Source organism: Silurus aristotelis, assembly GCF_946808225.1.
Source record: "Silurus aristotelis genome assembly, chromosome: 10".
In the NCBI taxonomy this organism is placed as follows: Eukaryota; Metazoa; Chordata; class Actinopteri; order Siluriformes; family Siluridae; genus Silurus; species Silurus aristotelis.
Window position 1 is genome coordinate 22,353,888 of NC_139583.1, and position 21,795 is coordinate 22,375,682.

Consider the following 21,795-nt stretch of genomic DNA (forward strand, 5'->3'; position numbering starts at 1 on the left):
AAAATTATAGACAATCAGGCATGAGGAAAATTATGGAAGACATAATCATAGAATTAGCATGTCTAAATGAGTACTAAAGACTTATATTAAAGAACATCTTCAACTTGGTGTCTATACTATTTAAGAGACATTCAGAACATGGTGATTGTATGAGAGGCAATGATATTTAAGGGAAAGGTGCAAGTGGAGGTTAGTGTAAAGATTTAGTCATAAAAAATCTCAACAATAGGAGCTAGAAATAAATTACATTTTAATAAAAAGATATTACTTATTTCAGGTGGTAGAATCTCACAAAGCAATATGGGAGCAATATGAGGTTGTTGTTGACCCAGCTGCAAACCAAATAGAGAATAAGGGTAGTATTGTTTTTTTTCTGTTGTTTGGAAGAAACTAACTATAAAAATGGGGTTGCTGGCATTCACTCATTATATACCCTGTTGCGGAGTTTGATCCCTACACACCTGCACGAAGGACACACAACAGTAAATTGTTCACATGGGAGAGCAGCTGAGAGGCCTGCAACAGCTATCAATCAAGGAGCTGCATGACATGGCTTGAAAGAGAAAACCACAAATTACCTGTTCCAAACACTACACATAAAAAAACAAATATTTAGTTAGACAACCATATTATCAAATTAAATCTCGTTTTCTGTAATGTTTCATTTTTGTTTGTTTGAAATGTCTGTAAATCAATAATATTAATGTAATGTTAACTTGCAAGGACAGGCGTTCAAATGGCCCCAATATTGCTCCATATGTTTATACACCGACTGGGCATAACGTTATAACATTATGACTGGTGAGTAAATAACACTGATTAACTCTTCACTATGGCACCTGTTAGTGGGTGGGATAGTATGTGAACATTTTATCCTCAAATGTGATGTTTTAAAAGCAGGACAAATTGGCAAGCGAAAGGATTTGAGCGAGTTTGACAAGGGCCAAATTGTGTTGGCAAGACGACTGGGTCAAAGCATCTCCGAAAACTGCAACTCTTGTGGAGTGTTTCCTGTCTGCAGTGGTCCTTTCTTAAACCACTTTCTCAAGTGGTTTATGAAAGGAACAGTAGTGAATAACAGTTATAATAACGGGTATAATAACTGAATAATAGTTATGATATAAATAAAAGTTAGAATAACCAAATAACAGTTACAATAACCTCTTCAGGGAAGAGGTAATTAAAATCTCACCAGATTTTAGAATGGGGATGTAGAGCTCTGTGGTCATTCAGCTCAAATGGTGTTAGTAAAGTCAGGTACTGGTGTAGGGTAAGGAGGCCTAATGTGCAAAAAGCATTCCAAGTTATCCTAGAGGTGTTTAAAGGTCAGAGCTCTATAGCAGTCTACTCAAGATCTTCCACTCCAACCTACGTAAACCATATCCTCATGGAGCTCGTGTTGTTCACAGGAGCATTTTAATACTGGAACAGATTTGGGTCTCCTAGTTAAAGTGAAGAGACAATAAACATCCTAAACATTTGTATAACTCCACCTTTGTATTAACAGTTTGCGAAAGAACTACATATGGCTGGAAAAGTCAGGTGTCCCAATACCTTTGTGCATATAGCATAGAGTAGTGTATATACATGAGATATATTCTACTGACTTTTTTTTTTCTCCTAAAATATTTTTTTTATTGTTTCAATGTATTTTGTATGGTCATTGTATGTAATGGTAATGTGAATTTGTATGCATGGTAAGTCCAAACAGTTCTGAAAAAGAAATAGTTGAAGAAAATCAAATCATACTAATTAAAAAACTTGACTGGCCATGCCACACAGGAAATAATAACTTATATAATGATGTTCATTTTCAATTAGCATCTCCTCTGCCATTTCAGGGTGTCTACAAATATTATAGCTAGGATGTTAACAACAGACCCACCATCCTAGAGCTGCCAAATATTACAATAAAAAATAATTATAATATATTTACATTTGAAGAGTGCCATTGTTACCCTCAACGTTGATTTACAATTATAAGGAACAATCAATACACAGAGGAAATTAAAAAGGTACTTTTTATTAACTAACATAACACATCTGTGTTAGAGTGTAACATAAAAAATAGATGACAAAAAAAAAGTTAAAAAGAGATTTTTTAAAACAGTAAAAAAGACAGTAAAAAGTACTGAATCGGTCAGTATATCAGCACTTTGTGGTAGTAGTTATACACTGATATCGGTTTATCAGACACAAATTAAAGGCGAAATAGGTGACATAATGGGACAGATACAGGTAATGAACATTTCAAATCATATACCAAGTTTTGACCACGGGCAACACTTTGCCACTGTTGGTCCTTGGTATGTAGAATTAATTTACTGTATGCTTTTATGCCTGTTAATTTTATTCCTCCCTTTCGCTCTGATAGACCATTTGAAGTAGACTTCTGAACTCTTGAGCAGCCCAAGCTTTTTGATCAAAACTTTAATTACTTGTACTCTTTTTCACTATCTTGCCCTCAAAATGAATGCACATTTCACTCTTTGATGTTTTCACAGCACAGAAATATATTATGGCAAAACATTGTATTGGAAATTGCAAAAAAAAAGTCAATTAACACTGCTAAGCAATACACAAATACTGATCTCACAAAGATCATTAAAAGATAAAGTCTTCACTAAACAGAACCATGTGTGATAATACAAATTCCACAGTGTTTGGCTCTCTTGATCATGATTTTTGGTCAGAGTTTTAATTACATGCTGTGTTCTCTATTTATTGCACTTTTGCCTCTCGTTTTTGAACACTAGCCTTTCTGTATACTGTCTAAATATTATACTAAGTAACTCTTAAACATTTATAAAAAAAGTCTTGTATTATTTTTAACTAATTACTAATTACTAATATTATGCAACCTCTATTCCAAAAGACATGGGATAGTGTGTAAAAAGGTCAATTAAAACAGAGTTCAATGATTTGCACATATTATAAACCTTTATTTTATTCACAATAGAGCATAGAAAGCATATCAAATGTTTAAAGTGCAAAAATTTACCAATTCCAAGGAAAGAACAAGATAATCTTGAAAATGATAGTCCCAAATTTGGGACAATGCTAAGTTTTGCACTGTGTTGAACCCTCACTTCTTTTAGCAACAGTCTGTATACGTCTGGGAACTGAGACTATTTGCTGGAATTTTGCGGGCAGAATGTTGTCCCATTTGTGTCTGATATAGGATTGTAGCTGCTCATCACAGCATTTCTAGATAATGCTCATTCTTTCCATGATAGAGCTTCAACTTGCATTTGTGAATGACAAGGAGAACTATGTTCACAGATATTGATTTCTGGAGGTGTTTCCAAGGACATGCAGTGATTTTCATTACAGAATCATGCCTGTTTTCATTTCAGTGCTGCCTGAGGAAACAAAGTTCAAAGGCTTTTAATATTGATTTATACCCTTGTCCCTAGCACACAGAGATTTCTTCAGATTCTCTGAATGTTTTGATGATATTATTTACTGTAGATGAAGAGATATTCAAAGCTTTTACAATTTTATGTTGAGGAACATTTTTCTAAAATCATTTTGTAAACTTTTTTTTTTTTACAGATTTGTAAACAACTGCCCATTTGTTTTTGAGAGACAGCTTCTCCAAGATATTCATCTAACACCCAATCGTGCTACTGGCCTGCTGCCAATTAACCTGATAAAGTTGAAAAATGTTCCTCCAACTGTTTCTTTTTTATGTTTACTTTTCCAGAATTTTTTTTCACCCTGTTCCAGCCTGTTGATTCCAATTCATTGTTTTTTTATTTATTGACTGAAGCACACTGATGCAGTGGGTAGCACTGTTATGCTACAGCTCCATGTTCCCCAGTTCCACTATATTTTCTCTATATTCTTTCTTGAATGTGCGTGGTGCCCTGCTATTAACTGATCAATTACTTTCATGTAACTATTTGTGTTATTTTCTTTTTTCTTTTTATTTATTTAACTTAAAAAAACCATATTGTTTTTATATTAGTAAATTATGCATGTGTCAGGGCAGTGACCACGCGTAGGAAACGGGAGTAACTCAATCATAGCTTGATTAAAGTTCAGAGAACAAGCAGGAGTTGAGTCGAACTACGAACCGTGACGTGAGTGCAATTCGTACTGCGGGTAGAATCCAGAATGTGGGTATAATCCGTAATGCTGGTGAATTCCAGAACAAGGGGATAATCCGTTTTACGGGTATAATCCGTAAATCAATATATTATCCGTTAGGCGAGGATAATCTGTAAGAACTGGAACCAGGAGCATGAACCAGCGGGGAATGCTGGCGTTCAGAAATCTGGTAGTATCATTTGACATGACATAGTAGATCCGACAGCGAGTGAGGTCGGAACGGGAACCTATAAAGGGGCCAGGCAATGTGGAACAGGTGTCGGTGATTAGTGCCGGGAGAGGCTGAGAGAGATCCTCGGAGGGAGGCATGGCAGGAGGATCCCTGACAGCGTTATCCTTTAATCCATTTAAAATGTTTTATGTTTATGTCCAAATGATAGCAGGCCTCTAGTTCACAGAAGCCAAACACTGCACACTCCTTAAATGACTGTAGTTGATTTGCTGAAAGGTTGCAATCATTTCAGCACCACTGTTGTGTAGTGCAAACAAGCACATGGTAAAGGGGCAGGGCAAAGGAGCAGAGCAAAGCTAGTGACTGCTGATACCTTTGGCATCTCCTTGCCCTCACAGGGAAGATGGAGGGTATAAATAAACAAAACACCTGCAGCAGATTATTTTTCCTTGTGTTAACTGTTAAATGCTTTCTGTCTCTCTATTAAAGTAACCAATAACAGGTAAAACAACAAGGTTAACCTTATTTGCAGTACCTATAAGACTACCCCAGACCTCTAGATCCTATCACTCAACACTCCCACACCACTATCCCTGGACCACAGAGCCTATTGTGGGCACCTTACCAAGCATCTTCAACAATAAAGCCAGCAGTGCTCAATACACATGCTCCATCACCCTAACACAATCTCTTAATGCTAAGAAAATAAATTAGTTCTTTTTGCAACATCCTCTATGTAATTTGTCTGTGTTTGGAGTTTGTTAATCTCTGTTCTTGAATCATCCAATGCTTGGTGTAGATGTCCTGGGGGAAGGATGCTCACTTTCAGCACTGTGCTGGACAATCTGCATTACTTTTTGCGTCTTCTTTTTTCTGGCTAAAATCTGTTGCCCTACCAGGCAGTGCTGGTTCAGATAATCAGGATGCTCTCTGCAGTACATGTGTAGAATGATTTTAAAATTTTAAGAATGTTAAGGTTCACACTTAACTTTCACAGCCATTTGAGTTAGAGGAAACACTGTGAGCTTTCAACACCATTATCTGCTACAATGTGAGAGTGGGTAGCAGATCTGTTTTAATGGAAATTTTTTTTTTTAAAAATGTAAAATTTAGTGGAGTGTTTATTTTCTTGAAAATATTTGTTGATTAATTATCTCATGTTGTGGTGTTTACCTGTAATTTGTAATGTCTTTTGTCACTGTAATAGTGTTTTACTGTTCTGATTGTTTCTGTTCTAAGGGCTTGGCTATCTTGTTTAGTGGTTTGCACATTTAGGGCTCTGAATATGTCAATGTTATGGCAAAGCTTGTAGAATGGCAGGCATACTTATCTTGAAAGCAAGATACTGTATCTACTCACTTGTTCAAACTTGCATGGAAATAAAAAACTGCTACTTGTGCAAAGCCTTGGTGCATCCTGTGAGATCCACATTATAATGCACATGCCTCAATCAGACACCATATTAAACTTTCAGACATGCTTCTGAAAAAATAAATAGTGCAACCCTTTTCCTATCTGTATTGTACACATTATCTGTCCATTCCAAATAATATTCATGCATTCATATCCACCTACATCCCTAGTGTGTATAGAATAAATCATACTAAGAAATTAAGCAAACCCCAAACTTTCTATCTGTGGTATAGAGAATTGAGTTGTCCGACAGCTGAACCTGAGTGTGTGTGTGAATCAGAGAAAAAAAAAAGTGAAAATAGACATAAATGTATAAAAATGTATACATACAGAGTTTTGTAAGAGGTGTTGTTTAAGCCATCACTGAACTTGCTCTCAAATTCATATTAAATATGCTCAGTGTTACCTTAACTCTTTATTCAAGCATGACCTATGATCTTAGTTTTCCTGTTTACTCCACCATTATATTATTTATAATTAACTTATAAACACATTTTATATTAATAAAGTTTATTTACAAATCATTGGTCAGAAATGAAACAAATGCAATACTGGGACCTTCTATGCCACCATTTGCTCATTTACGTTTACTGAAGTGAGGTGTTTGTGGGAAAGCTATAAATTCAGTATATGGAATGCATTAAGAAAATATTTAGACCACCTTTACTATTTGAAATTCTGTTATTTCCCAGTCTGATAATACAGTCATTCAAATACATAATAATAATAATAATAATAATAATAATAATAATAATAATAATAATAATAATAATAATAATAATTTTTTATTAATATGCATCCATAATGACAGTGAAAACATAATTTTAAAAATGTCTATAAATGTATTTAAAAAGAAAATAGAAAATGTAATTCTCTGGGATTTTGTTCCATTCTTCTACGCAAATCTTTTCAAGCTGGGTCAGTTTGAATGAGGACCGTCGGTCGACAGCAATTCTCATGTCTCTCCATAGATGTTTAATAGGGTTTAAATCCGGGCTCTGGCTGGGCCACTCTAGGACATTCACAGAGTTGTCCCTAAGCCAATACTGTGTTGTTTGGCTGTGGTTTGGGTCGTTGTCATGTTGGAAGGTGAACCTTCAGCCCAGTCTGAGGTCTTGAGATTTGTGGACCAGGTTTATATTGAGGATATCTCTGTACTTTGCCACATTTATCTCAACTCCAAGGAAACTTCAGTGGGTTTTGCTCTGAGGAGAAGCTTCTGTCTAGCCACTCTGCCATAAAGCTCAGATGGGTGAAGGGGTTTAATAATGGTTGCCCTTCTTCAACTTTGTCCTATCTACACACAGGATCTTTGGAGCTCAGTCAGTGGGATCATTGGGTACCCTTTCAGGAACTCGAGCTTAACTCAAGTCATTAAAGCTTTGAGAATGCTTCTGCGTTGTCTGCGCTCTAAATCATGTGTAATCAGTTCAATGAAAGCGCTAACCAGTGCTAGCTTATGTTTGTTCATAAATCACTCTATGTGTATGTGTCTATTGTAAGTTTACAAGTTTACCATTTATTGGTAAATGTCCGAAAAAAATATAAAAATGAAGTGATTAAGAACCGAAGCATTCCCTTTGTTTATGCGTTCCTCCCTGCCCCGCTTTGGGGGGAGCCTTATCTTTCCAAATAAACCAGGATTAGCAGCAGTGGATGCGTTTGTGATTTGTTATTACAATAATTGTGTAAGTACTGCATTTTTTTATGCATGTTGTTTGTGTGTACTGCTTACAAAATTTCAGCAAATACATTTGTTATACATTTTTCATTGAAACACAGTGATCTAAAATCGCTTGAGACTTAGACTTTTAATGATGTATAGTTAGCCATGGTTACTCTTGTCCCTTTTTTTAAAATCTATTGCTAAACATTAACACATCCAAACAATGGGATATCGGTCGTGCTGGCGCAATGCTGAAGGCTAAAAGGTTAAGAAAACATTAGGAAGATTTTGAGAGCTGCAACAGGTCTCAAAATAGTCGGGACAGGGCCACTTTTACCATTGTGTAGCGTTTTTTACATTCCGTATACATTTTGAGAACTGAGGAGGCCAGTTGCTGAAGTTTTGGGAGAGGAATGTTGTCCCATATGTGTCTAATACAGGATTTTAGCTGCTCAATAGTTCTAGGTAAGATATACCTTTATTCGTACAACAGTGGGGAAATTTCTAAGGTGTTCTATGTTTGATTTTTTTTCATGATGCTCCCAATGTTTTAAAATAATGAAAGGTCTAGACTGTAGAAAGGCCACTTTAGCAGCCAGACTCTTTTACTACAAAGTTATGCTATAATAACAGATGCAGTATACAGTTAGTATTGTCTCGCTCAAATATGCAAGGCCTTCCCTTTCTGGGACGTTTTTACACATGCCTTCTTCATGTCTTTGCTTGACAGGGATTTAACCTGCATTTGTGAATTAGATGCGAAACTGTTTTCACAGAAAATGATTTCTGAAGGTGTTAATGAGCCCATGCAAGGATTTATTCACAAGCATTCAATATTCATTTTTGCCCTTGTCCCTTGTGCACAGAGATTTCTCCAGATTATTTGAAACTTTTGATATTATGTACAGTAAATTATGAGATATTCAACTGTTTTGCAATTTTATGTTGAGGAACATTATTCTGAAATTGTTCCACAAGGTCTTTCAAGGATTGGTGAAATTCTGCCCAGCTTTACTTCTGAGAGACTCTGCCTCTCTAAAACACACTATTTATACCCAATAATCCTACTGACCTGTTGTCAATTAACCTAATTAGTTGCAAAATATTTCTCAAACTGTTAAATTTTAATAACCCTTACTTTTTCCAGACTTTTGTTGCCCCCATTACAAAAAAAAACCCTTACTTTTTCCTTTAAACTATATATTTTCTCAGTTTTAACATTTGGTTTTCTATGTTGTACTCTGAATAAAATATGGGTTTATAAGATGTGCAAAACATTGCATTCTGTTTTTATTACATTTTAAATAATGTCCCAACTTTTTTTTTTATTAAAATTGTATTTTTTATCACATTTTTGTTGACTCATTCTTGTCTTTCTTTTTTCTAGTCATTCGCAGATCACCTGATCTATTGCCTGTTTATGGTTCATAAGTTTGGATTTGGACTTGTCTGTCTGTTTACAAATAAAATGCACTTACAATGCACTTGCAGCCTCGTATACCAATATTATTTGCCATATATCCATTGCTCCTGTCATTTGTAGCCTGATTATGTTTTGATCCTTGCGTCTATGATCATTTTATATAGACTGTTTCAAGATTGCCAATAATGCTTTTCTGTATATGGCTTCAAAACCTTCTCCTGACTACAGTGGGCTATACTCAGGTTTACACAATGCCATCAATTCATAAAAGAATGCACCAATATTCATATTAAATATGTTTCCAGATCAAAAGTATTGAACAAAGCATATAAAACATTCCTATGAAATAGCCTGCAGTGATTTTTAAACATGTGCATGTGTGTTTAAAAAATTTTCAAAGTATTTTAAAATTGCCAAGGTATGCATAAATGCATGTGTGTGTGATTGAGAGAAATTAAAATGAAGAGGTTCTATTAAAGATTAAAACTGGCCTCAGTCTCTAGTGAGAGTTTTTTTTTTTTTTTTCCGTCTGATTGTTAGGATCAGATTTACATAAGAAGACAATATTCAAGAACACATCAGGAAAAGCTCAATAGTCCTTCACTTCTACCACTCAACAAGACACAAACACACATGCGAACACTAAGACGAGCTGTGCTTCCAGATCTGCATGAACTCCCTTGTCATTGTGATGAATATCATTATTCATTTGCATCACAGCGATCAAAGGCCTGTAATATAAGCAAAGACGCAGCGAAACACGTTACACCAGCTCTCCTTAAACACTTCATAAGCAATTAGGGCCACGGCACTGTTTGCTAATGATCACTGAACTTCTGCAGCTGCTGCACTCTCATAATAGCCTTCATCATCTCTATATCTGGTCTATCCAACAGAGCCACATTAGACATGTTTTTAGGGCAGGATGCTTTGTCATGTTGGATTTGATGAGTGAATTAAATGAATTCTTTACTTGAACTGAATTTAGCTGTCATACAGTACCAGGTCAGTAAACAAATGAAAATGCTTGAACTGCAAACTCTAAATCGTTTTAACAAGTTTAAATCAAATAACAGTAAAATGCTTACAGTACAATTTCACAAAGTACGCTAATAGGCCGTTGAATTCTTAAAAATATCAAAGAAAATGGACCATCTTTAATTTTCTTTGATACTTTTACATTTAATTTTGGCATAAATGGTATTGTGCTGATGACACATCGCTGTAAAAAAAAGTCAGGCAATCACATATGCAATCCAAAAAAGTTAACTAAACAGAGCAGTGGGATACACTATGCAAGGCTTTGTAATGCAGTTAAATGTAGCCTGATTTGCCAAGGTTACTTGGGTGCTGAGACCCTTCATGTACAGAATTGTGACATGGACTGTCATCCGAATTCAAAATTACTTAAAGAAAAATGTAAATATAAAAAGTTACTGTGGGGAACTGTTGTGGTCAAGGCTAAAAATTGAATCAGGCACATGTTTTTACAAACAGATCAATAATGCTTAAGACTGTTGTTGTGATTTGTTGAAATATGGGGAGAAAAGCCACTGCCAGGTGGGACCACTGATGCTGGAGAATGTGCTAGCATAGGTTATTGCAAGCACAATAGGGATAAGGCTTGAACATCTAAAAATGTTACTCAGTGGGGCCACCATCCACTGGCATAAACAGGAGATTTTTAAGACTCACTCCATTAGCTGCTAAACAGTCCTTTCTCTTTAGCTGTCTACTGAAAATGTTAAATATGACTTCAAACATTTGTATTCATAGACGAACCAAAAAATAATGTAAAAAAAAGTAAACAATGTAAAATTTCAAGAAAGATTTTGTAAATAAAAAAAAATTAAAAAAATCTAACACAACAGATCTTTTTCATCAACTTAGAGCTAGGAAACAGCACATGAATAAAAGCAGATTATTTGGTGCAAAAATGCATATGCATATTGCAGATATTAATGTAGTAGAATCAATAGTCTTAAAATTCTTAATTTCTTCAAGCATGGAATGTGAATAGCACTATGCAGATAGTTATGGAAGAGGGGATATTGGCCCAGTACAATGCTAGTTTGTTGTTTTAGTAGGCACAATATAATCTAAAAGATAATGCCTGAGGTAAACAATATGGATAGAAATAGCAGCTTTCTTTTTTTAAATAAAAGGCGAATACTGAACTGCAGATATGAGCTACAGACATGCACTTTTCCAACCATCAAGAGGAAGCCTTCCCCCGATTGCCAACATTAGTCATTCCTTTTACAGTTATTTCCTGTGCTGTGCACTTCCTTAGGCCCATTGCAAAGGATTGCTTATGCTTTTGGATATTTTTTTTTTTTTTACTGCCTGTTAAATGTTTATCAACCTTTGCCTAACCTCTGACCAAATCTTTGCCTACTGTTTTGTATTTGTATGTTACATTTCTTGGCAAATTGATTCGAACCCAGCCTCAGTTTGAGTTTGTTCCAAAATACTGTGGCAGATCTTAATACATTAGAAGTTTCACAACTTCTAAGTACCAGAGTGAAGTTTTTTCATAGTTTTCAAAATCTGGTCATACTTTTTGCTTCACAAAGAAGAAACCGACTATAGCAGGAAACGTAGAAGAATATATAAAGCCCGAAGCCAGAACTTCTTCAATGTAGTTCTCCATAACATGAGGTACACAAAGTTATAACCTTGATTTGGAAAGAGCAGTATTTGGCACAAGTTCAACTGTGTGATCCCAAGGACAGTGAAATTGGGTTACTTTGGCCTTGTTAAATATCTCAGCAAACCCTGCATTCTCTTCTGCCATTTCGTTTAATCTAAAACCTTCAGGCTATTTAGACTTGTAGAGAAACATGGCAGAGTGATTTCAAACATAATCAGAATAAGAAAGGATTTCACTGAAAGGTATACTCATGAACACATGGAATTTGGTGACTAGCTTCTAGATACAGAAATACTTAAATGCAGAAATAAGAGTTTATACACAATGTGTTGTCAGAATGACATGCAGTATTTAAAGATCTTATATACAGATGGCAGAAGAAGTGTTTAGAAATTTGTGGCAGTGTACAGTGCATCCGGGAAAGTATTAAAGGGCTTCACTTTTTCCACATTTTATGTTACAGCCTTACTCCAAAATTGATTAAATTCATTATTTTCCTGATAATTCAACAAACAATACCCCATAATGAGGACGTGAAAGAAGTTTGTTTGAAATCTTTGCAAATGTATTTAAAATAAAAAAATTCAAAAATCACATGAACATAAGTATCTATGGCCTTTTCCATGACACTTAAAATTTAGCTCAGATGCATCCTGTTTCTGCTGATCAAATTCAGTTAATTGGACATTATTTGGAAAGGCACACACCTGTCTATATGAGGTCCCACAGTTAACATTGCATGTCTGAGCCCACACCAAGCCATGAAGTCCAAGGAATTGTCAGTAGACTTCCGAGACAGGACTAAGGCACAGATTTGGGGAAGGGTACAGAAAAATTTCTGGAGCATTGAAGGCCCCAATGAGCACAGTGTCCTCCATCATCTGTAAATGGAAGAAGTTTGGAACCCCCAGGACTTCTCCTAGAGTGGGTCGCCCGGCCAAACTGAAAGATCGGGGAGAAGGGCCTTAGTCAGGGACGTGACAAAGAACCCAATGGTCACGTTGAAAGAGTTTGCTAAAAAGGCAGCTGAAGGAACTTTCAGACCATAAAAATTAAAGATTGAAAACTTCGGCCTGAATGACAAGCGTCATTGGAGAAACCCAGGCACCACTCACCACCTGGCCAATACCATCCCTACAGTGAAGCATGGTGGTGGCAGCATCGTATTGTGGGAATGTCCTTAAGTGGCCCAGCCAGAGCCCAGACTTGAACCCGATTAAACATCTCTGGAGAAATCTGAAAATGGCAGTCCAACCTGATGGAGCCTAAGAGGTTCTGCAAAGAAGAATGGGGAAACTGTGTATTTGATGTTAATTTTCATGTGTATTTTATGTTTAATAAATTTGCAAAGATTTCAAACACACTTTTTTAAGATTGTCATTATGGGATGTTGTTTGTAGAATTATTCAGGAAAATAATGAATTTAATCCATTTTGGAATAAGGGTGTAACATATCAAAATGTGGAAAATATGAAGCGCTGTAAATAGTTTCTGGATGCACTGTTGAACAAGGGGCGGTCAAGTCAAACTGGGATTTGAAATTTTAAAAGTCTAAAAATGGATGCTAGCGTAGCTGTACTAGATACAGTTTGATGACCTAATTTTCTCCAATTAAAAATAGCCATAAATATATAAATGTTGGTGTTGTTTTTCTAGAGATCATGTAATCAGTGGTGGAAAGGTTTGAGACACTATAGACACTATAGATGACTTGATACCCCAGATCATATTGCACCTATGACCAGTAAAAATTGTATAACTTTGTTCCAGTAGCAGAGTATGCCCAGAATTCCCACACTAATTCTTTTATTGGACATGCTCCTCTTTAATATGTTCTGGGCTGCCAATTCAGTAAACCCTCAATGGTACCACTGGTAGGTTGTGCGAGGAAAAGCAAAAGGATGTGAATTAGTGCCCATGTCAGACTCCAACATTTTATCTGGGCCCAGTGAATTCAAGCCAGGTACATAGGTTATTTTTGTATTCCAAAGAAAAATAATCCTGTGACCTACAAGATGGAGCTTCCCACACACTAGCCCCTATCTCCTTCATTCTGTAAGGCATTGGCAAAAGATGCACTCAGCCAAAACTCCAGAGGTAGTCTTCTCCTGAATATTGTCTCATACCTTCTAAAGTTGCTGTTTATAGGGTTAAAAGCTAAGCCCTTCTATAGGCCAATTGCGCCATTGCATCATTGCAATTTCTTTATTATTTTGACTCAACTGCCTGGACCGTTTGCATGTTAATCTGCCTGCCCTTTCTCCATGTCTTTTCCTGCTATTTTGGATTTGTTCATGAAAATCTTCTGCAAATAGATTTCAACCCATCTCGACTCTGAGTTTGTCACAATATGCAAGTAGTACTATCAGTAGTGTAAATATAAAGTGTGAACAGCAGCAGTTCTAGAAGATGGGTTATAGAGCTAGAGAAAGTATTTAACACAAATCAGTATATATTCTATGCTTAAATAAAAATGTTACCAATTCATTACAAGCCCTGTTAAAAACTGTTCACAACTGCTTTTAAAGCATTTTGCATGATTTGTATTTAAATTAATTACGGAATTAAGTAAGAAATTACTAATATGAAAATCTAAACACATTATTCAGCTTATTGGTTGTTTCTGCCTGTGATTTTTTTGTTTTTTTTGTTGACTTTGAATATGAATTTTGTCTTTTCTTTACTTCTTTTACTAGCTGTGGTGGGTAGCTATGGTGGTGACTGATTAATTTTCATGATCATGATCATTTACTATATATTTTTTCTGCTTAATAGCTTTGTAGTTAATGCAATCAATTACCAATATTAGTTCAATTTTGTGATTATGTCCCCATTTCTTTCAACATACCAAGCTAACTTCCATTTCATCCAAACACAGGCTGCAGTTCCTTGTCTTCCTTGTACAGGGGTACTGTGTAAATGATAGTAAGTTTATAGTGTGCCCCTGCAAAGTCATGACATAAAGATGCATTGGAGGATCATGAGCTGATATTAGTATACCAATAGTTAATATTGGGTTCATCATTCTTGGCCCTTCCAAATAAAGATGTGACAAAAAGATGCATTAACAGATCATGAGCAGATGTTAATGAAGCAATAGCCAATGAGCTAATAATGTTACATTAAACATTAAACATGGTGCCCAGCAGCAATATGGAGACTATGTGTAGTTCTGGCAAGCAGTACCTACCCTTTGCACATATTTAACTAAGAGAGACCAAAAAAGGAATATCTGCAGTCTTACTCATTTAAAAGGTTCTGAGAGTAAAACATTCATTTAAGTTGCTGAGGGCACTACACATTAATAATCCTGTGTCTAGCATAGTACACGTGTGAATTATTTTGTTTTGTCACTTTTTCCTGTGACAGGAAAAGGTAGCAGACACTGCCTTTTCGTCCTCCTAAATAGCAGAGGCTAAAAAAATAGCATACAATAAAGGGTTAGGGTACCTTCTGCTGGGGCTCACTAGAGCCACACAAAAAAGTAGGTACTTAACTCTTTTTAATTTGGATTGTATCTCTTCACACATTGCACCCACACTAAGCCAGAAACACTTTTCTGCAAGTTTCCTTTACAAAACATTTAGACAGAGTGAGCTGCAACAGTCAAAATCAGTTTTTGTCAAAGTCAAAGTCAAAGGGGGAGTAAGTGCCACCTTCTAATCCTAAAAAGTAAATGTATCTAAACAGAAAAACACATGTCTCCACCTGTGAAGGGTCAGGATTCCTTCACAACTAATACACAGAGAAAGTGTGTTTCCCCCCTATCCGCATTCAGAGTGAGATGCCTCAGCCAAAATAAGGTACTTACTGCTTTGGAAACTCCCCATGCATTCTTGGCTTTGGTGCAGGCACTGTGAGTTAAGTTTGTGCTTTATTGCTTTCCAGTACCAAGCAGATCCTAGCTTTTAGTCTGGTGCTACAGAATGTGGGGTGTGGTTACTTTGCAGAGTCACCATGGGTGCTGTGTAGGGTGATGTGCATGGTGAGATTAAACCTTTGTTCAGTCCTCCAGTGCCCTTACTCTAAATACCAAGGCTAAGAAGGCTGTATCCCCCTTACAGAAAAAAAGTAGGTACATTTGCCCATCTGTCCACAAGATGGACTGCTTGGTGGTGGTATGCTTCTTTTCAGTGCAGGCAAGGTAAAGGGAGTTATGTGTAAGATGAGTGAGAGTTATCTACCTGCACACTGCACTATGCAGAGGTTTAATGTGGGTGTAGATAGACACTGGTAATTGGGTACCTGCTGATCAATAAAATCTTAGCGGAACACCTTTAAATGACTTGTGTAGTCCAATAAAAATAAGCCAAATAAGTCTTGCTCAATCAAAAAAAAAAAATTAAAAGTAAAAACAAAAAAAATGGTGCTCAATATTGGTGCAGATGCCACATAGGGAAAAACACACTTTTTATATTCTTGGATATTTTGGTGTAAGAAGCATGCCCACCACATTAGTGCAATTAGAAACACTCCCCATATGATGCCCACACTTAGATGGAGCCTTTGCATAGAGCCATTTAAAGCCATAAATGGATGTGCCTGCCCTCACACCCAAAGAATGTTTGGAAAACAAGATTGTGGCAAGATTTAGTGACCTCCTGTAGCTCGGGTGGCAGTCACACCTGCTAAAAAATAGCTAAGGCAAAAAAGGAGTGGTGCTTACTGACATTAATCAGAGACCTACAAACAGCAGGTAGATAAGTAGCCTCACCTTATTTCTTCGGAGAGGTTGTGTGTCAGGTGAGATTCTATAACCCTTTTTTGGCTTCCCAGTGCCCTCCAATAAACTTTTCAGGTATGAGGTAGACCTAAAAACACAAGCAATAAAGTGTGCACACCCCACACAGTTCTGACTCCATGATTCTGAGGAGTGAGGGAGGATTTTTGTAACTCTGGATGAGCACCAATCTATTGTATATTTAGGCTGTTGAAGTCACATCAATGTTGACCGTTGACCACAAATGCCATAGATTCACGGTTTGTACTATTTTCATATACAGTAAATCAGATTTTTCAAATCTGAGGATTAGGGAAGGATTATTGTGCCTCTTGCAGAACCACACTCCAGTGTATGTTCCAGATGAATCAGGTGTACACAGTGTCATGGTGATATAAAAGTTAAGAAGACTCTGTATAAATTCATCCAGCTTTGAAAAGAGGTATTCTATTAAAGAAAAAAAAAACATCTCACTGGTTTCTATAAAAAGTGAACTGGTTTCAGATAGAGAACAATTTTATAGTATGTACTTAGTAACCATAATATATCATTTTTATTGCACTAAACCAATATCTCCTGATTTTTTAATAAGTCAGAATGTAATATTATGTTTATATCTTTAGCTTCAGGTGACATCATCTACTGTATGTCTGTTCTACAAGCTAAAGCATGGTTGTGGTAGTATCAGTTTGTAAGGATGTGTTTTAATTAGCAAACACTGAAAAAAGACAAGAGGGATGGGAGCCATTCCTGGAAGAAAACATGTTCCAATTTGCAAACCTGATAGAAAGAACCCGTATAAAGCTTACAGCAAAGCTGAAAAGTGTGCAGGGTGTAAACATGCAAGGTACTCTAAAAATAATTTAGTGTTTTTAGTAAAGCAAATCATTAAACATTACATTTAACATTTCCTGCAAACCTATAGTCCTCCCATTTTAGAGGACCAAACAAATTGGACAAGTTTGCTGTTTGCTATTGCTGTTGTATAAAAAAGGACTGTGTTAGTGCCAAAATAGCAAGCCATCATAAGGAAGATACATTTTTTATGATAAACTGATTTATCAGTTCCTGAAATGGATTCAGATTCTAGAGAAATAATGTAGCTTATATATATTAAAACCACATTTTTGTAGAGTATACCTGCTTTATGTCTAGCTGAATATTTACACATATGGCTATAGTTGTAATAAAGCCTTACAAATAATTTGTAAATGTTTATATTTAGGCTACCTTTTAGCCTTATCTGGTCGGTCTGTCTGCAAAGAACAGGATCCAGTTATGCTATTCATTACATGTTAAACAATTTTTGGAAATCAGCAGACTTTTATAGACAGTATGGTGGTGTCAAAAGTTTATTTTTCAAATTCTTGGGGTAACCACACTTTTTAAATGTTTTAAATTTCACAATTTGATTTCAGTGTGCAAATTTCAGATAAAAAAGAAAATAAACTACAGCTTCCCAGGCTTTTGCACATACATATTTTTTTGCTCTAGAGATCAACTGCAACAAACACATCCTCAAGTTCACCCAGAGTAATGTTGACGTTTACAGCCCTTCGATATTGGCAGTTTTGCAAACAGTGCAGTGTTCTGTGTAGTTCTTCTGTGCATCTCCACTTTATTGAGAAGAAAGTCTATTTGTATGCAAATATAAGTAACCCTAAAGCATGCACCAGGGCCAATTTCATTATTTTCTTAAAAAAAAAAAAAAAAACTTAAATAATACTATGAATAAAAAGTAGCTGTAATAAACAAATAGCCAATAAACTACAGTCTAATTAGTGAAGCAGTCTCCCCTATTATAAATGGTATAAGTTGTTATCTGACCCCGCCAGTTGAAATTGTGGAAAGCTCGCAAAGCTCTCTAGGGTCTGTATATACATCATGATATACAGTGAGGAAAATAAGTATTTGAACACCCTGCTATTTTGCAAGTTCTCCCACTTAGAAATCATGGAGGGGTCTGAAATTGTCATCGTAGGTGCATGTCCACTGTGAGAGACATAATCTAAAAAGAAAAATCCAGAAAACACAATGTATGATTTTTTAACTATTTATTTGTATGATACAGCTGCAAATAAGTATTTGAACACCTTAGAAAGTCAATGTTAATATTTGGTACAGTAGCCTTTGTTTGCAATTACAGAGGTCAAACGTTTCCTGTAGTTTTTCACCAGGTTTGCACACACTGCAGGAGGGATTTTGGCCCACTCCTCCACACAGATCTTCTCTAGATCAGTCAGGTTTCTGGCCTGTCGCTGAAAAACACGGAGTTTGAGCTCCCTCCAAAGATTCTCTATTGGGTTTATGTCTGGAGACTGGCTAGGCCATGCCAGAACCTTGATATGCTTCTTACAGAGCCACTCCTTGGTTATCCTGGCTGTGTGCTTCGGGTCATTGTCATGTTGGAAGACCCAGCCTCGACCCATCTTCAATGCTCTAACTGAGGGAAGGAGGTTGTTCCCCAAAATCTCGCAATACATGGCCCCGGTCATCCTCTCCTTAATACAGTGCAGTCGCCCTGTCCCATGTGCAGAAAAACATCCCCAAAGCATGATGCTACCACCCCCATGCTTCACAGTAGGGATGGTGTTCTTGGGATGGTACTCAGCATTCTTCTTCCTCCAAACACGTTTATTGGAATTATGACCCAAAAGTTCTTTTTTTGTCTCATCTGACCACATGACTTTCTCCCATGACTCCTCTGAATCATCCAAATGGTCATTGGCAAACTTAAGACGTGCCTGGACATGTGCTGGTTTAAGCAGGGGAACCTTCCGTGCCATGCATGATTTTAAACCATGACGTCTTAGTGTATTACCAACAGTAACCTTGGAAACGGTGGTCCCAGATCTTTTCAGGTCATTGACCAGCTCCTCCCCTGTAGTTCTGGTCTGATTTCTCACCTTCCTTAGGATCATTAAGACCCCACGAGGTGAGATCTTGCATGGAGCCCCAGTCCGTGGGAGATTAACAGTCATGTTTAGCTTCTGCAATTTTCTAATGATTGCTTCAACAGTGGACCTTTTTTCACCAAGCTGCTTGGCAATTTCCCCGTAGCCCTTTCCAGCCTTGTGGAGGTGTACAATTTTGTCTCTAGTGTCTTTGAACAGCTCTTTGGTCTTGGCCATGTTAGTAGTTGGATTCTTACTGATTGTATGGGGTGGACAGGTGTCTTTATGCAGCTAACGACCTCAAACGGGTGCATCTAATTTAGGATAATAAATGTAGTGGAGGTGGACATGTTAAAGGCAGACTAACAGGTCTTTGAGGGTCAGAATTCTAGCTGATAGACAGGTGTTCAAATACTTATTTGCAGCTGTATCATACAAATAAATAGTTTAAAAATCATATATTGTGATTTCTGGATTTTTCTTTTTAGATTATGTCTCTCACAGTGGACATGCACCTACGATGACAATTTCAGACCCCTCCATGATTTCTAAGTGGGAGAACTTGCAAAATAGCAGGGTGTTCAAATACTTATTTTCCTCACTGTATATGAGTGGTGGGCATGGAGGGCAAGCAAAACCTTCTCTGCTGGCCTAAACACTATCAGAAGCACTGACCTACATTTACAACCTAAATTCTAATATTTGTTCCATGAAATTGTATTATTTTATTCCCAACAGTCTATTACCTTTATTTCGTAGCGTTTCTCTTGGCTGCACTGTTTACAGTACATGTATGTGGATGTTAGATTTTGTGTCCAATCAGATTTTAGCCTCTATGTGGTCCAATGTCAATCTAATCTGCCTAGGGCCTTCAAAGTCAGTACTGCTGGCCTTTTACCATAGAGAATATTACCAATGGGTCTGTTTCTTTAACCAATTAGATTTCAAATTTGCCTGGCCCAGAATAGCGTCAGCATTTTTCCGTCCTCTCATTAGTTGGTCAGAGAGAAACTGTTACAGCCAAGTTCGACTGGCAAAACACATCTGTAGTGCTCTGCACACATTAATACATCAGAGTTAGAATTTTTTATGCCTAAAGAGGAAGAGAAATTGATTTAGTCACGGACATACTTAAAAATACATTTTCAAGAAAAGCTAGATATCGTGAGGAGAGTTCGGCCAACCACGAAGTTAGCTAGCTGGTCTCAGCCCGGGAAAGGGTTTGTTCACCACTTCCAGACCAGTGCCTACGAGCAGTACCACTGGATTATAGCCTCTGAAGAGCGGTGCAAATTATAAGTATGCGTCTCTGGTGAGTAGGTTGTTTTTAATATAATTTTTTTGATGTTTTTGTCATGTTATTAGACAAATATTGATTCTGAACTGCTCTAGATGATCTCTCTCTCTCTCTGTAATGCCACGCATTGTTAATTGCGTCGTGATAGTGGTGGTATTAAGGAGTGGATGAAGTCGGGTAAGTCCCCACTGAAGGCCCAGCTACTAAATGCATGGCCCGTTTTACATTTAAGTTTCTGCCCCTATGACACAAAGGCAGTTAAACAGACAGTCTCTGGTCTCTCCATTTAACTTGGCTGAAATTGGCTCCAGTACGTCTGGGTGTAATGTGCCCCCACACACAAGCATACAAACCTAAGGACATTTTCTTTATTTAAGCAGTAATAAAGTGTTCAAAACTCTGTATAATATATGCATGTGTTGTATGTATTCCCCCTTTATCATATCATCCTAGCTATGACTCTGTATTGACATAGTTACACTTTAAAGGCTTATGTCCAGGTATATTAATGTACCTCTGCCTTAATGCTGTCTTTTCCTTTCATCCTTGATATAAAAATTATCTGCTCTTTTTTTCTTAATGTGGTTGCTATGTGGTTGTAAAGGGTACCATACTGCTTTTAATACACTTTGGATGAAACTTTATCAGTTCTCCAGACCAGCCATAAACATGCAAGCAGGCAATGAACGGAGACAAAGAAAATTTTTCCCTCGCAAAAGTTCATGTATTGGCCATTCCACCGAGGGTGGGTGTGGCTAGGGGACCTTTAAATGACCTAGACACCCACCAATCGTGGCTCAAACCCGCCTTTAAATCGGGATTCAAACACTTTGAGACATATCTTCCGGCAGCTTTACCTTCAAGAGCATTGCCAAGAACTTCCTCTTAACGGACTCATCAATAATCTCCTTTGTCTACGGCATCTGGACTCTTGTTCAGAAGCAAAGCCAATGCATGTAACCGTTTACCAACTATCCAGATGCGGGTATAAGTTCAAGCCCTTTTATAAAGGTGAATTTTGATTCTGTGATGATTCTCATTAGCTTGTGGTCAATTGAGGTTAAACTTGCCATTCCTTTCTCTTCCTTTCCTCTCTTTCTTCTCTCTTTCTCTCTCCATTTTCCTAATTTTGCTTTCTGAGGCACAGCACGAGGACTCAACTTCTTTGATGGACCCTTGCGAGGCCTGTTCCGAATGGAACCACTCTTGGAAAACCTTTGTATGACCACTGTACTGTAATTCAATTTCAGGGTGTTACAGATCTTCTTGAAACCATGGCCAATTTTGTGGAAAGCAACCATTCTAATTCTAAAATCTTTAGAGAGGTCTTTGTCATGAGGTGCCATGTGGTTAGTATAAGAGAATTGTACTCAAAGCACCAAATTGTTCTAATACAAGATACACAAATTTGTATGGTCCTGTCAAGCAGACAAAAACATGAACA